Raw genomic sequence first — 13,232 nt, 5'->3', positions numbered from 1 at the left:
AAGAATATATTTACTAGATATAAGAACAACAGGCTTATCTAGGTTAACAGAACATTGCTATTAACCAGTTTCAGCTGCAACTATCCTGTCTTTGTTCTAAAGAGAACGTACGTTGCATTTACAATTAATATTAAGAAAGTTCACAATAGATACCATTAAAGACCGTTTGGGATTAATAGGACGAGTTTGTCATAAACATTCGTGCTTAGATGGAATAAAAGTGTTGAGAGATGTTCTCAAAAATGGGAGTTTTCACAATGCTTTTAGTTTTTATTGAAACAATTAAGTAATAAGGACAGAAAAATGTTCCGTGATGATTTATTTAGGTTTCAGCTTTAGTAATAATGAAGATTACATTTTGTAATAATTCCTTTAAGTGTTCCAAAATATATTCATTAACTGTAGTCAGATTACTTGTTTTAAATATATAGCGCTGGATACAGTTAGTTTTGTATTCTGTTACAAATCTAACCATGCTTGTAACACACAACTTAGATAAACAATTTGAAAAGAATAGAATAAGCAAGAAGATTAAAGATGAATCTATAGTGGTTAAGAAAAGTTTTTGTTTTGCCTATTAACTGAGAACTGAAGTAATGAAGAATAGGAAGACTGTTACCATTAATGGGTTTAACATTCACATGTTTCAGCATTCCTGACCATATAGACACTCAGCTGTTTTATTTTGTCACCCGCTGGGGGAGAGATTTACATTGAGTTTTTCTCAGTAGCTGATTTGCTGTGATTACAGCAGCATTGGATAGTTGTGCGCCACCTTTGGGTTGTACTCTGAATCAGGGTGTTGGTGAAAAGTTGCTCATTGCAAACAGAAGAACTGTGCAAAGAACACATCTCAGAGGAGGGTTTCAAAGTTTGCTTGTGCCTCGTTGTCAAGGCAACCGTGGTGTGAAGAGGTACTGCAGTTTTGGGGGATTTCTGCGGCACAGAGGACAACGTGTGTCTGCTGATTGTATCACATTGATCCAGAGGTCCCTTCCCCCTCAGGACATCACAATGCCAGAGAGAGTTTCCTTGGAGCCCACTGACCAGGGCCGGTTCTAGCTTTTTGGGGGCCCTGCCACTGACTACAGCTGAAGAGGACAATGAATCATTGACTGTTCTCAATATGACAAGATCTTGAGACAGGCTGGTCTCAGTCTGTTCAGACTCTGAATAAATCATGCAATGATTTTACAGCATAACTGTGCAAGAGTTTATCAGAAGGTGGTGTAGAACGATATGCTTAGTGTTTAGGAAAGGAGGCTGATTGTTTAATGATGGTCTGGAATGCTGAAAGGGTTAAGGTTTAATATCCTTGTTTGGCAAACAAGACATCTGATTATTATGTCACACATGATAATCTTGACATAGTGACTAGCTATGGGTAAACGTGTGGACGTTATACCATTATTATCATGAACTAAAAATAAATAGGGAAATAGTATCTGGTTAAAGATGAATGGATTTCATATCCTAGAGAGGATTAGTTATATTGTGAATACTTCACAAGGTATTTACTAATGTATTTTGAAGAACACATAAGAACACAGGTCCAGTTTTGTTTTTTTCTAGATTACATTTTCAATTACCAAAACTGTTCAGCTTAGGTCTAGCTTTAGACTTTGATAGTAAAAGAGTATTTAGGCTTATTTTTGTATATCTGACATTTTTTAAATATGTTGGCTATTCACTAGATAGAGAGATGGCATTACTCTCTATTTGTTAAGAACATTTCTGAAGATTAAATATTTGTTTCATTCCTAATATTCCTATTTAGGATGTAATTTGAGAGTAACAAGGCTGATGCTGAAATTGGGAAATATGTTAGTGGTTTACATGATGTAAACAAAACAAAAAAAAAGATTTTGTTTGTTCAACCTCCAGTTAGATCTGAAACAGTAATAATGATCGATTTGGCCAAAGCTTAGTTTAACATCCTGATGTAACATTATGAGGTATGTTCACTTCTAAGGGTAAACAAATTGATAAAATGGATTATTATTATTATTGATTAATTTGGAATATTAATTCAAAAGGCCGTTTTCTGCAGGTTCACTTAAGAATGCCTTGCATGAACATTTGTCAGAACATTTGTTATTGTGTTTCCTAGGGGCGGTATATTAATAAAGTGTATTGATCATTTGTTTGTTAAACATCTGAAGAAAATGGTGCTGCGAACACGAGAAAAACTTTGTTGCATTGGTTGACATCAACACAATGATGTCACTAGTACAACTCCAGCTAGTAGAATATTAAAGTCTCTGCAGAGCACGACACATGGCCAATGAAACTGAGACCAAATGACCTTTGACCCTGACTGACAGTGTGACTTGAGAAAAGCACTATCAATGACTGACTCTGGGGCTGACCAAACTTGACTTTACAACCTGACAGTGTGGGTGTGAATGAATTTCTGCATGTGATCAGTGTAACTGCATGATTCTAAAACAATAACTAACCGAGCATGTTTTTAGACTAATACATTATTTTGGAGCTCCATGGGAAACACAGGTTTCCTACGATTTCACACATTTGGAAAAATGCACATGTGACCCGTTTCTAATTCCCACAGGAGTTGGCGGTTTGCAAATGTAAAACTCAAACTAAAATCTAAAGATTCTGTTTCTTTTAGGACTGCCAGCTGGAAATGAACACTTATTTTCCCTGGAGTGTTTACTGTGAAAAATGATGGATGTACTTTTGTGAATGATGTTTGGTATTTTCTTATAACCACTGGTTACCTGAAGGTTTTCTTCCCATACAGGATTTTATTACACATGTTTACATGTGTAAAAAGGGGGAGTGTGGGATATTTTCATTTAGGGACTGGAAGAAACCTGCCGCCCCAACTCAGATGTTCAATCTGACCATTGATTGACAGTTTTAGATTTAACCTGCTCCCTATCTGGGGATAAGATAATGTTTGATTAATGTTGACATGTTCCTAATATTGATTGAGTTATAACAGGTAACACAGATGCAGAATCAGTGGCCAAGGGGCTACTGAGAGAGATGTCATTCCAGAATGAGAATGAGAGGGTGAACTGTGATAATGAAAACAATTTTGTAATATTTCAACAGGTATTAAAGTAACTGAGGTTTGAAATGTAGAAAGAACATATTACAGCTAAGTTAAAACATAGTAATGTAATGAGATAGAATTTAATTTAGACAACATCTTGTAACTAGCCTGGTAAAGAAGTAAAAGCCATAGACTGTTTAGATCATTATGGGGATGTACATTTAATTTAAAGTCATAATAGAAAGACATTTGATGACAGTATGTTGGATTTCTGTATTCATTTTTCAGCTTGATAATATCCAAGCAGGGACAGGTAGAAGCAGTCTCGCCTGGAAATTATTCACTTTGTCAGTATCATGATTTTAGTTGTTTTTAATCCATAATATTAGTGTGTTCCATTACCAGAGACGTTAGCAGTTCATATTATATTTAGATTTTAAATGGGATCTCAAAGATTTCATTTATAATAACACAGATGCTTGTCAGGAATTCAGAGCTATTGAGATATGTTATTTAGTTCACCTGAAGATGTTGGGGTTTATTTTGTTGACACAGGCCAAGTATTAGAATTCTGAAGTGGCCTACCAGCGGTGGGTCAAACACCTGAGGGCCCAGAAGCACTGAGCGTAGACTGGAGGGGTGGGTATCAGATTTCTCCACACAGGTTGCTGACGCCAAAAGGGGGACCCGAGGAGCAGGAGGCCGACACAGCGGAGTTCGTCTGGCTGAAGGTCGTCAGGCCTACGTGACTCAACCCCAGGTTCTCCGGCCTCTACAGAGTGACCCAGAGGACATCTCATGCCGTCCGCCGAGGAGCAAAGGGGGACATCTGGTACTACTGGAGCCAGTGTGCGGCGAGGAACACTCCGGCTAGGACCTTGGAGGACATCAGGATGGACCTGGCTATCGTCAACGCGGACATCCCTACAGCAGACGACTTGGAAGCAGGCATCAGCGGACTGGAGGAGAAGGACCTCGCGGACATCCCTACAGCAGACGACTTGGAAGGAGGCGTCAGCGGGCTGGGGGACTTCTCGAGGCAGCAGAGGAGTCTACTTCTCTCTGATCAGATTCATCAGTTCCACCTTTGAAGGAAAGGCCGCATCTCCCCCTCCCTATCAGCTGCCCTTGTTGGCGTATTCCGCTGAGGGGGGGGGGGGGGCCCTGATGATTCAACAACACGCAAGGATGCTGCCGTCTGGCACTCAGGCTCTCACTCTGATAGTTTCTTCACTGTCATTGGAGGTTGTTTTCTGTTCTCAAAGGTTTAATGAAGGGGGACAGACACAGTATTAAAGAAGGACAGTAGTTTTGTTTCAAATGTCTTATGTGTGTTGGTCTCGTTAATGCGAGACCAAAAAGGGGGAATTGAAGGATTATTTGAATTATTTGAAGTATTAAAGTAACGTGGTATGACAGGAAAGTTAAATCTGGTATATTCCTTTTAATGCCACCTTATTTATATTCATGTGTGTTAAATTAGAAAGGACAAAGTATCTTTTCCCTCCCCCAATATATTGAGGTGAAGTCCTTGTGTATGGAGAGAGAGGTGAGAAGGGGACACCATATTTGGGAATAGTGCCAGACGCTGGAATGATCCCCTCGTAAAAGAAGGGGGTGCTTACACAGGCTTGAAGCAGATGTGTGTGTGTGTGTTTTCATTGCAGTAAATAGATCTGCTACATGATTACTGGTCAACTATACCTCTGTTCTTATTCTTTCATGTGTGGGTACTAAATGGCTACAAACATTGTGGAGAAATTAGCTTAAACATCTTTTATTACTCTATATGAAATGGAAGCAGTTTTTATGACAGGGACGAGAGAGGTGGGGGAGGGACACATTCCGAAGAGGTTCAGCAGGTCAATTGTCAGGGGAATCGACTTGTTTTCAATAGAGGTGTGTGGTTAGTTACTTTGTGTTAATAATAGCAGTATGTGTAAAGGAAGCTGGAAATATACAATGTGAAACCTTTTATTTGAAGTAAAGATGTGAACAATAGCTCAAACAAATGGAGGGGCTATAGGTAAGCCTGTGAGAAGTTTGACTATTTGAAAAGCATCTCTAATACTGCTTAAGAGCATAGGTAATGTGTTCCTCGTTGTTATTGATATGAAAGTAATTAACATGTATTACGTATATTTAGCCAACTATAACAACTATATCTTAAAACATACTTTTAACTTGTGTGTGGCAGTCAGGAGGCGGGAAGATGGACTCAGGGACCAAGGGCCATAAAGGAGATGTGTGTGTGCTGGCTACAAGCTGCTGTGTCGCACTGATTGGGTGCGACAGGCCATGTGTTGGTCTCTGCCAATAAGATGACCTCTGGGGGAAAGCACGTACACCTCCTCCTCCTGTGTTTTAGTATGAAAGACTGTGTTTTCCTTTGGTTCGCGCTCTTGTTTTTCACCGGCCGTTCCTGAGACCTGTCTCACACGTGGTAGAACCTGAGCCCGGAGTACTCTGCAGAGTGCTTCGTGATTTCTTTGTATTTGTATTTTGTATCGTTACTGTATATCATTAAAAGCAGGATTATTGTTTAACTTGTATTCTGGTGTTTCTTAATCCCTCCTTTTTAACGAATTCACCCAGCTTATCAAACGACACGCGGAGACGAGGTTGGTTTTCAACATCCTCCAAATCTCCAACAAGGTTGATAAACGCTGTGAGAATGGATCTGCGGAGAGCATTTCGCCACGATCCCAACTCCTCTATTACCAATGTTCAGGGAGCTCTCTGCAAGTCAATGGGATGCCCTGCCCGTTGAAAACTGACTTCCAAGGGGTACCCTGTACGTAATAGAGTGACGGGGAGGGGCCCTGACCGTCCGTCAACATGTGACGGGTTGGGAGTGAGAACGTGTTGAATAAAACATGGTTTTCTCATAACTTCAGTGAAAATACTCCAAACAGCCCAAAACTTCACAGGTTTGGTAACAATGCAGCCATCAACGCATCTAAGCGTATTATGGGATGTCATCAAATGCCGTTGCCATGGCAAAAGACCACTCGCCATGGAACAGGATGTCGCTGTAAGTCCAATCGACACGGTCCAATCGTCCCACAATCTTCACTTGTATATCACCGGTCCATGCCTCAACAGCTCTACGCCAAATCTGAGATCTCACCGTTTCCATGGAAACACATCCCTCGCCATAAAACATGGTGTCGCTATAGAGAACCGCAGTGACGCGTCGTAAAACCCGGAAGTAAACTTCTTCCGGTTCCTTTGTCAAAAACCAATGCAATTTCTCCATAGGATTTTGGGAAATAACTCGAAATAAGGTCTGTGGTTGACACACATTTAAGAGAGGGATCACGTTTTGTTCGGCCGGATAATCTCCACATGTCAACCCTACTTTTATAATTTTTGAATCATAAATCTAGTCGCCAATACCGAAATGCTAACGTTATGCTATAAACGAACTACAAGCCAGTACAGCAGCAGGGTCGCATGACTTCAACGTCACGCCAACTTAAGATCGTTTCAACTGACTTGCACTGAAACTGCACTTTGAACACTTTAAAAATATTAACATTTTAAACTCTATACCCCGGTTATCTAGGCCCTTTTTGTTTTGTTTAATGTATACCACGTTTATGTAGGCCCTTTTTGTTTTATGTATACATGTCACACTGTGGGAAACGATATTTCGATATTTCTGGATGTATAACACATGTCGAATTTTTGACAATAAAGCTGAATTGGACTTTCGCGTGCTTGCAGATTTTAACAAAGCTTTTCATTTTAGCCACACTGAATTTAACTAGAAGTCATGGCTGTGTCAATTACCAGTCTGATATCGTTTTACAAAGATGACAAGAAGAGTGTAGATAGAGGAGAGAACCACTAAAAGTCAGGACACGTAACAGTGCAGCCTAGATGAAGGTATGCTTACCGGTGTTGTTAGGGCTAGCATGAGAGACAAGGTTTATAGTGTCGGTGAGTAGTGATAGCAAGAGTACCGTTAACCTAGAGTTAATTTATTCACATTAATTCCCATCAACAAATCAATTGTATGTGTCACATGAAATCTTTATTAGGCAAGGCAAGTTTATTTATATAGCACTTTTCAACACAAGGCAATTCAAAGTGCTTTACAAAAAATGAAAGACATTAAGAAAATGGCATTTAAAATCAGTCATTAAAAAGAAAAGCTAATAAAATAAACATTAAAAGAAAAAATACATGGATAAAAGTTACAGTGCAGTCTAAGATATGAATAGTTCAATTAAAAGCAGCGACAAATAGAAACGTCTTCAGCCTGGATTTAAAAGTAGTAAGAGTTGCAGCGGACCTGCAGGTTTCTGGGAGTTTGTTCCAGATATTTGGAGCATAATAACTGAACGCTGCTTCTCCATGTTTAGTTCTGACTCTGGGCACAGAAAGCTGACCAGTCCCTGAAGACCTGAGAGATCTGGATGGTTCATAATTTAGCAGGTCGTCAGAAATGTATTTTGGTCCTAAACCATTCATTGCTTTATAAACAGCAGCAGTATTTTGAAATCTATTCTTTGACATACAGGAAGCCAGTGTAAAGACTTCAGAACAGGAGTGATGTGATCCACTTTCTTAGTGTTAGTGAGGACTCACGCAGCAGCGTTCTGAATCAGTTGCAGCTTTCTAATATATTTTTTAGTGAGACCTGTGAAGACACCATTGCAGTAGTCCAGTCTACTGAAGATAAAAGCATGGACAAGTTTTTCCAAATCCTGCTGTGACATTAGTCTTTTAATCCTAGATATGTTCTTTAGGTGATAGTAAGCTGATTTAGTAACTGTTTTAATGTGACTGTTGAAACCAATAACTAATTTAACCCGCTGACAAGAGAGCCCACCTCCGAAGATCGTGACTGGCTGAGGGACAGACTCGGGGGCAGGTTCTCAGGAATTTCTTGGCTTCTCTTCCCCGAGCCAGAAGAGGAACACTACAGCTTGGAAACACTTACTGTTCCTGAAATTATCAAATCTGTTGGGCATCAGGGACCTGAGGCAATTGTGGCAAGCATGGCATTGTCTGAAGAGCAACAGAGGGCAATTCAGGTGGCTACCACTGGTCAGCGAACCAACCCAAACTGGCATTTGTTCAGGAAAGGAAGGTTGACTGCCAGCAACTTTGGAGCTGTCCTGAGGTCAAAGCGTGTGACTGCTTCCTTTATTGCCAGGGTGCTAGGGCAACAACAGGCCCTTGATGGTGTTTTGTCTGTACAGTGGGGGACTATGAATGAATGTGAGGGTGTCAGGGCATTCACCACTGCAACTCAGATGCAGATCCATGAGTCAGATTTGTGGCTCTCCCTGTCAGGATTGTTGGGGGCATCTCCAGATGGTCTGGTAGGGTCTTCCGCTGTGCTGGAGGTAAAGTGTCCCTACGGAGCCAGGGAAATGACAATTAGTGAAGCATTGCAAATCAAGGGCTTCTGTGTCAGTAAGGAAGGAGAAACATTCAGCCTGCGTGAGGAACATCCTTACTGGCACCAAGTACAAGGTCAGCTTCACCTCACTGCAAGGAAGAAGAAATAAAAAAATGTTGAATTGTTTTTAATTTACATTTACTCGCCTTTGCAATGTTGTGGTTGTTAGAGTGTTAGGTGCTCGTCTGTTGGGAAGATATAAAATATTAGTTTCATTGAAGTCACACCGTCACATATAAGAGCATTAAGACATACAGTACATAGGCTAAAACAAAACATCTAAAGATATAACCTTTCACTTCGATAAGTCTCGGGAACATTTTCACTATTTTGACATTTTTATAGATGAAAATTGAACTAAATAAATAAATGGTAAATTAATCCATATTGAAAATAGATGTCAGCTGCTACACTAATTATAATAGTTATATTTCTTAATTAATTAAGATAAGATATTACTGTATTGATCCCAACTTGGGAAATGTTTGTGTTGCAGCAGCATAACAAGAAAAATATATATAAGTTATTATATATACAAAAGTATGTGAGGGATGGAATATTAAATTGAATATAAATGTAAAATGTACATGTGATTTTACGTCCAAGAGAAGCTATGGAGCAGAGAGTTCTCTGCCAGCCAGAGGTGATGTGTTATTAGTTCAATATGTCAAACTGATTTCCCTGACTACAATCTTTAGTTACATGGTGAAACGTTATGCTGCTTGTACTAATTAGACTTATCATATAAGCCACACAGGTTTTAATAGTGTATCATATATTTCCTTATCTGAGTCAGCTTCTTGAGCCGTATCTGGCCGTGCAACACTTACAGTGTCACATACTGTATGCAGAAGTATTATTTTAAGAAACACATTAAGTTGATGAAACACTCGAGTCAAATGTAATTAAAGTCAGATCCACTCGTGTCTTAAACGGGGCAGTGATATCATAAACCTGTTAATGTACGCATTCAAACACTTTTTCTTTTACCAGCTGTATTCACCTTGCAGGTGCAACTATGTGGCTTTTATCCTGGATAAAGTGTTTAAGTCATGGATGTTTAAAGTTTAATATTTGTCTAATATTATAGTTGAATTTTCATTCAGGAAGTATGACGCTGCGCTGTCAGTACGCTTCTCCATGTTTGTGATTGGTCGAATGCTCCAAATACCACCCCTTTCATGTGAACGCGCACCTAACTAGATAGGACACGGCTGGCTTGAGCGATCCACTTGACAACCCACATCGTAGGACCGCATGTTTTGGATTAGGCCAACCGGCTAACTCAAACATATCCAGGTTATGTTACACTACATTACATGTTACTTATTAGACACTTTTATCCAAAGCAACTTACATACTCAATACTGTGGACAATCCCCAAAGGAGCAATTTGGGGTGAAATGTCTTGCCCAGGGACACAACGACATGCTAATTGCACTGGGGTTTGAACCTGTGACCCCCTGATCCCAACACCAAGGCTCTATCCACTGCGCCACCTGCCTCTCATGTTGAACCGGCTTCGTCGTACAGGCCTCTGGGCTTACACACACAGGTGTTTGTAAACATTCATTCACTACTACTTACATTTAATATCTAACTCCTTCAGCCTACTTTCAGCTGAAGAAACCATTCAACTATTAATTTATTCAGCTATTTCAGGACATTGAGGCTATACATGTTGTTGTGTATACCTTTTTTAAACCTTTTCTTTTAAATATTTAGCTTCTTCACTATTTTTCCTACTTTTCCAGTTTAACGTTTCACTTTCAAGTTTCCAACAAAGTCATTGCAATGCATTTGAGCTGTAACAATTTTGATTCAAATCATTTCACTTTTCTGCATTTCTCCGCTAAGTTCAGCAACACACTTACTTGGTTTTTGTAGCTAAAAGCAGCTACAGAGAACATTCAACTTATCAAATATTCAGCTTTTTCTGCATTTTCAGCTAAATTCAGCCACAAATGTTCACAGTTTACAGCATTCACATGCATTTTCTGCAGGAGATGCATTTTCTAGTTGTGATTTAGCTACTTCAAAGTCAATCACTTCAAAGTTATTTTTCTGTGCCTCCATTGTTTTGTCACTCCCCCTCACCGTACTTGTGCTTGGGAAGTAGATTACAGCACATTGGCCTTGAATGCTTCTACATTGTAACCTATGTGTTGTTCTTCAGCCAGCATGTGAGCCTAATGATCTGCCAGATGCTTTAATCTAGAATCCAGCTACCATTGGGAGGCGTGTTTTCCAGGTAATTCGACAGAGATACAACTTGCATGCTTAGCAGCTGACTCTCAGTTATCTTATTGCTGTATTGGTTTGGGTGTGTTAAAAGTCTAACAAAGGCAGGGCTTATCAATCCAAACAGAGATAAGGTTGTGACAGCTTCCTGGTGCAAAAAGAAATAATCCATTAAAGCCAGTCAATAAATACTTTAAAAATACCAAAACAAAACAAAAGTAATTTCCACATTTGTATTTGACATTTGTAATCACATTTTCTTACATTTTTTTCTTTCTGTGATCCATAGTCCACATGTGCATTTACAGATATTGACTTGCCAACACTCTTATCCATTTTCCATTAGCAGAAAGATATGAACATGTGTGGAGTGTGTAGTCTTCTCAAGAATATGGCTGACAAAACATTGTGCTCTTTAAAACTGCTGCACCAACACCTATGCACATTTAGAGGGAAAGAATGCCATTATGAGAATGCCACCTGGACAAAACGAAATTTGTATTTCTCTGCATCCAACATTTAATCTGAGTTATCAATCTGACCTCTCACCTCTCCTTCTCCGCCACAAATTCACCTCCACTTCTCTGACCTCCTGCAATGATAAATTGTCTCTGTCCAGACGCCTCCCCTTCCCATTTCTCCTTTCCTCTTTTCTCTTTCCCTACAGCCTTGTTGTTTAGATTCTATTATCCTGTCCTGCTTTGCTGCCTCACCCTATTAATTCTAGCAGCTCAATGTGTGTGTGTGTGTGTGTGTGTGTGTGTGTGTGTGTGTGTGTGTGTGTGTGTGTGTGTGTGTGTGTGTGTGTGTGTGTGTGTGTGTGTGTGTGTGTGTGTGTGTGTGTGTGTGTGTGTGTGTCAGTGTGTGTGTGTGTCCATATATGTCTGTTTTGGCAAGTGTGAGAGTGTAGTGGCTACTGAATTGCTGCAAATGATTAATGGTTTGGGTTAGGCGAGGTGAAAAATGGCAACACATACAGGCACATGCACCAACACACATCATATACACACTTACCTTGCGCATGTGTTCTGGTAATTTCTTGTCTGGAGGGGTTTGCCAGTCTGAAAATAAAAGTGCAAGGTGGTGTCTCTCTCAACGGCCTGTGTCAGACAGAGAAGTGAAATGGGGATGTAGTTCAAATGAAGTGGAAGTGGTGAGCTTTAAAAAGGAGCTGTGAATCAGTAAAGAGGAATATAGGGTAATTGTGAAACAGCTGCTGATGACAATAACAGCTTGAAATTAGTTGCAAGAGAATCTACTTACAGCCTGTTAACGTTTGCTTCACACAGCTTGTACAGTTTGTACCCACATTTTGATTAATCTGTTTGGGATTCCCCTCTACGTGTGTGTGTGTGTGTGTGTGTGTGTGTGTGTGTGTGTGTGTGTGTGTGTGTGTGTGTGTGTGTGTGTGTGTGTGTGTGTGTGTGTGTGTGTGTGTGTGTATATATGCTTGTGTGAGTGTCTGTAAACTGATCCACTTGTCCTGGATTCCCTGCTAAACTTAGCCAAGGGACTGTGGTAATGATTGAGTGGCCATCCGCATGGTTCACTGAGCAGGTCCTGGCCTTGGCCGTGCTCTCTTTTTCAGGCTGCAGGAGCCGGCCTGAGTACCTGTGGCTTTAGCCTGCTGATATCACACTTGAAATGAATATTGATCAGGCTGGGGACAGCAGTGGGTGGCTGCACCATGAGTCATAGAAGTTGTACTCCAAGATTTAGACGGACTGACGGTGGGTTTGGGGTCACATCAATACTAACCTAGATATGTTTTAAATCAAATTTGGACCTCCAACCACGTCTAGTTTGGGTCCACTTTCATAATAAATATGTTCGAAATCAATTAATTTGAAAATTCCAGTCAACTGATATTTTACTTTCCATTGCCATTTTTGACAAAAGTCATTTTTACATATTAGTATAGAAAGAACAGACATCCACCAAGGCCAATGGTGCATTCACATTCTCCTCGTATACTCCCATTTCGAAATGTAGGAAGTCATACTAGTATTATTTTGTGATATTGCAGACAAACAGACAAAAACAACCGGAGCTGAAAACATAACCGCATTGACAGAGGTTATAAGAAAAAGGAATGATGGCTGCATCAGGGTCCTGGCAATGTACATCACTTTCATGGCCCACCGGAAAGCTTGAATTAACAGATTAACCTTGCATGTTTAATCTTCTGTGAAATTAGATAACTTATTTGATAACTGCAAAACTATACAAAACGATCAACTGTGTAAATGTCATCACAAATAATGCTGTGCATTTTTCTATTATTGTTACAACAACAACAACAACAACAACAACAACAACAACAACAAATAACCACAGACAGAGTTTAAGATGACAGATTTAAGGTATTACAGAAAGACCTCCTAATATAGACAGTGTAACAAGGCTTAAAGTCTTGGAAAAAGCTGATAGGTGGTCCCTGATTTTTCATTGTCAAACTGTTATTTTCAAGGTCAAGAATACTCCCATGCATAACTTTAAGCCGTCTTGAGAAGTCATATAGATTTTATGGATAAAGTCAACAGCTGCTAAGCG

The 13,232-nt window shown here is 39.8% G+C and overlaps 2 long non-coding RNA genes across 2 annotated transcripts; one reads left to right on the top strand and one right to left on the bottom strand.

The window, feature by feature from the left end:
* The first annotated feature begins 3,043 nt into the window (after positions 1-3,043).
* On the top strand, positions 3,044-5,568 carry LOC307038064. The gene is made up of 2 exons (XR_013807876.1): positions 3,044-5,048; positions 5,220-5,568. It is a non-coding gene; the product is annotated as an uncharacterized lncRNA (long non-coding RNA).
* A 1,471-nt stretch (positions 5,569-7,039) lies between these two features.
* Positions 7,040-11,953, bottom strand: LOC307035859. The gene is made up of 2 exons (XR_013807226.1): positions 11,694-11,953; positions 7,040-8,623 (listed from the first exon to the last, which is right to left on the bottom strand). It is a non-coding gene; the product is annotated as an uncharacterized lncRNA (long non-coding RNA).
* Positions 11,954-13,232: the final 1,279 nt, after the last annotated feature.

The sequence above is a fragment of the Notothenia rossii genome (assembly GCF_949606895.1).
Source record: "Notothenia rossii genome assembly, chromosome: 4".
Classification (NCBI taxonomy): Eukaryota; Metazoa; Chordata; class Actinopteri; order Perciformes; family Nototheniidae; genus Notothenia; species Notothenia rossii.
This window is presented reverse-complemented; position numbering and strand designations above follow the sequence as displayed.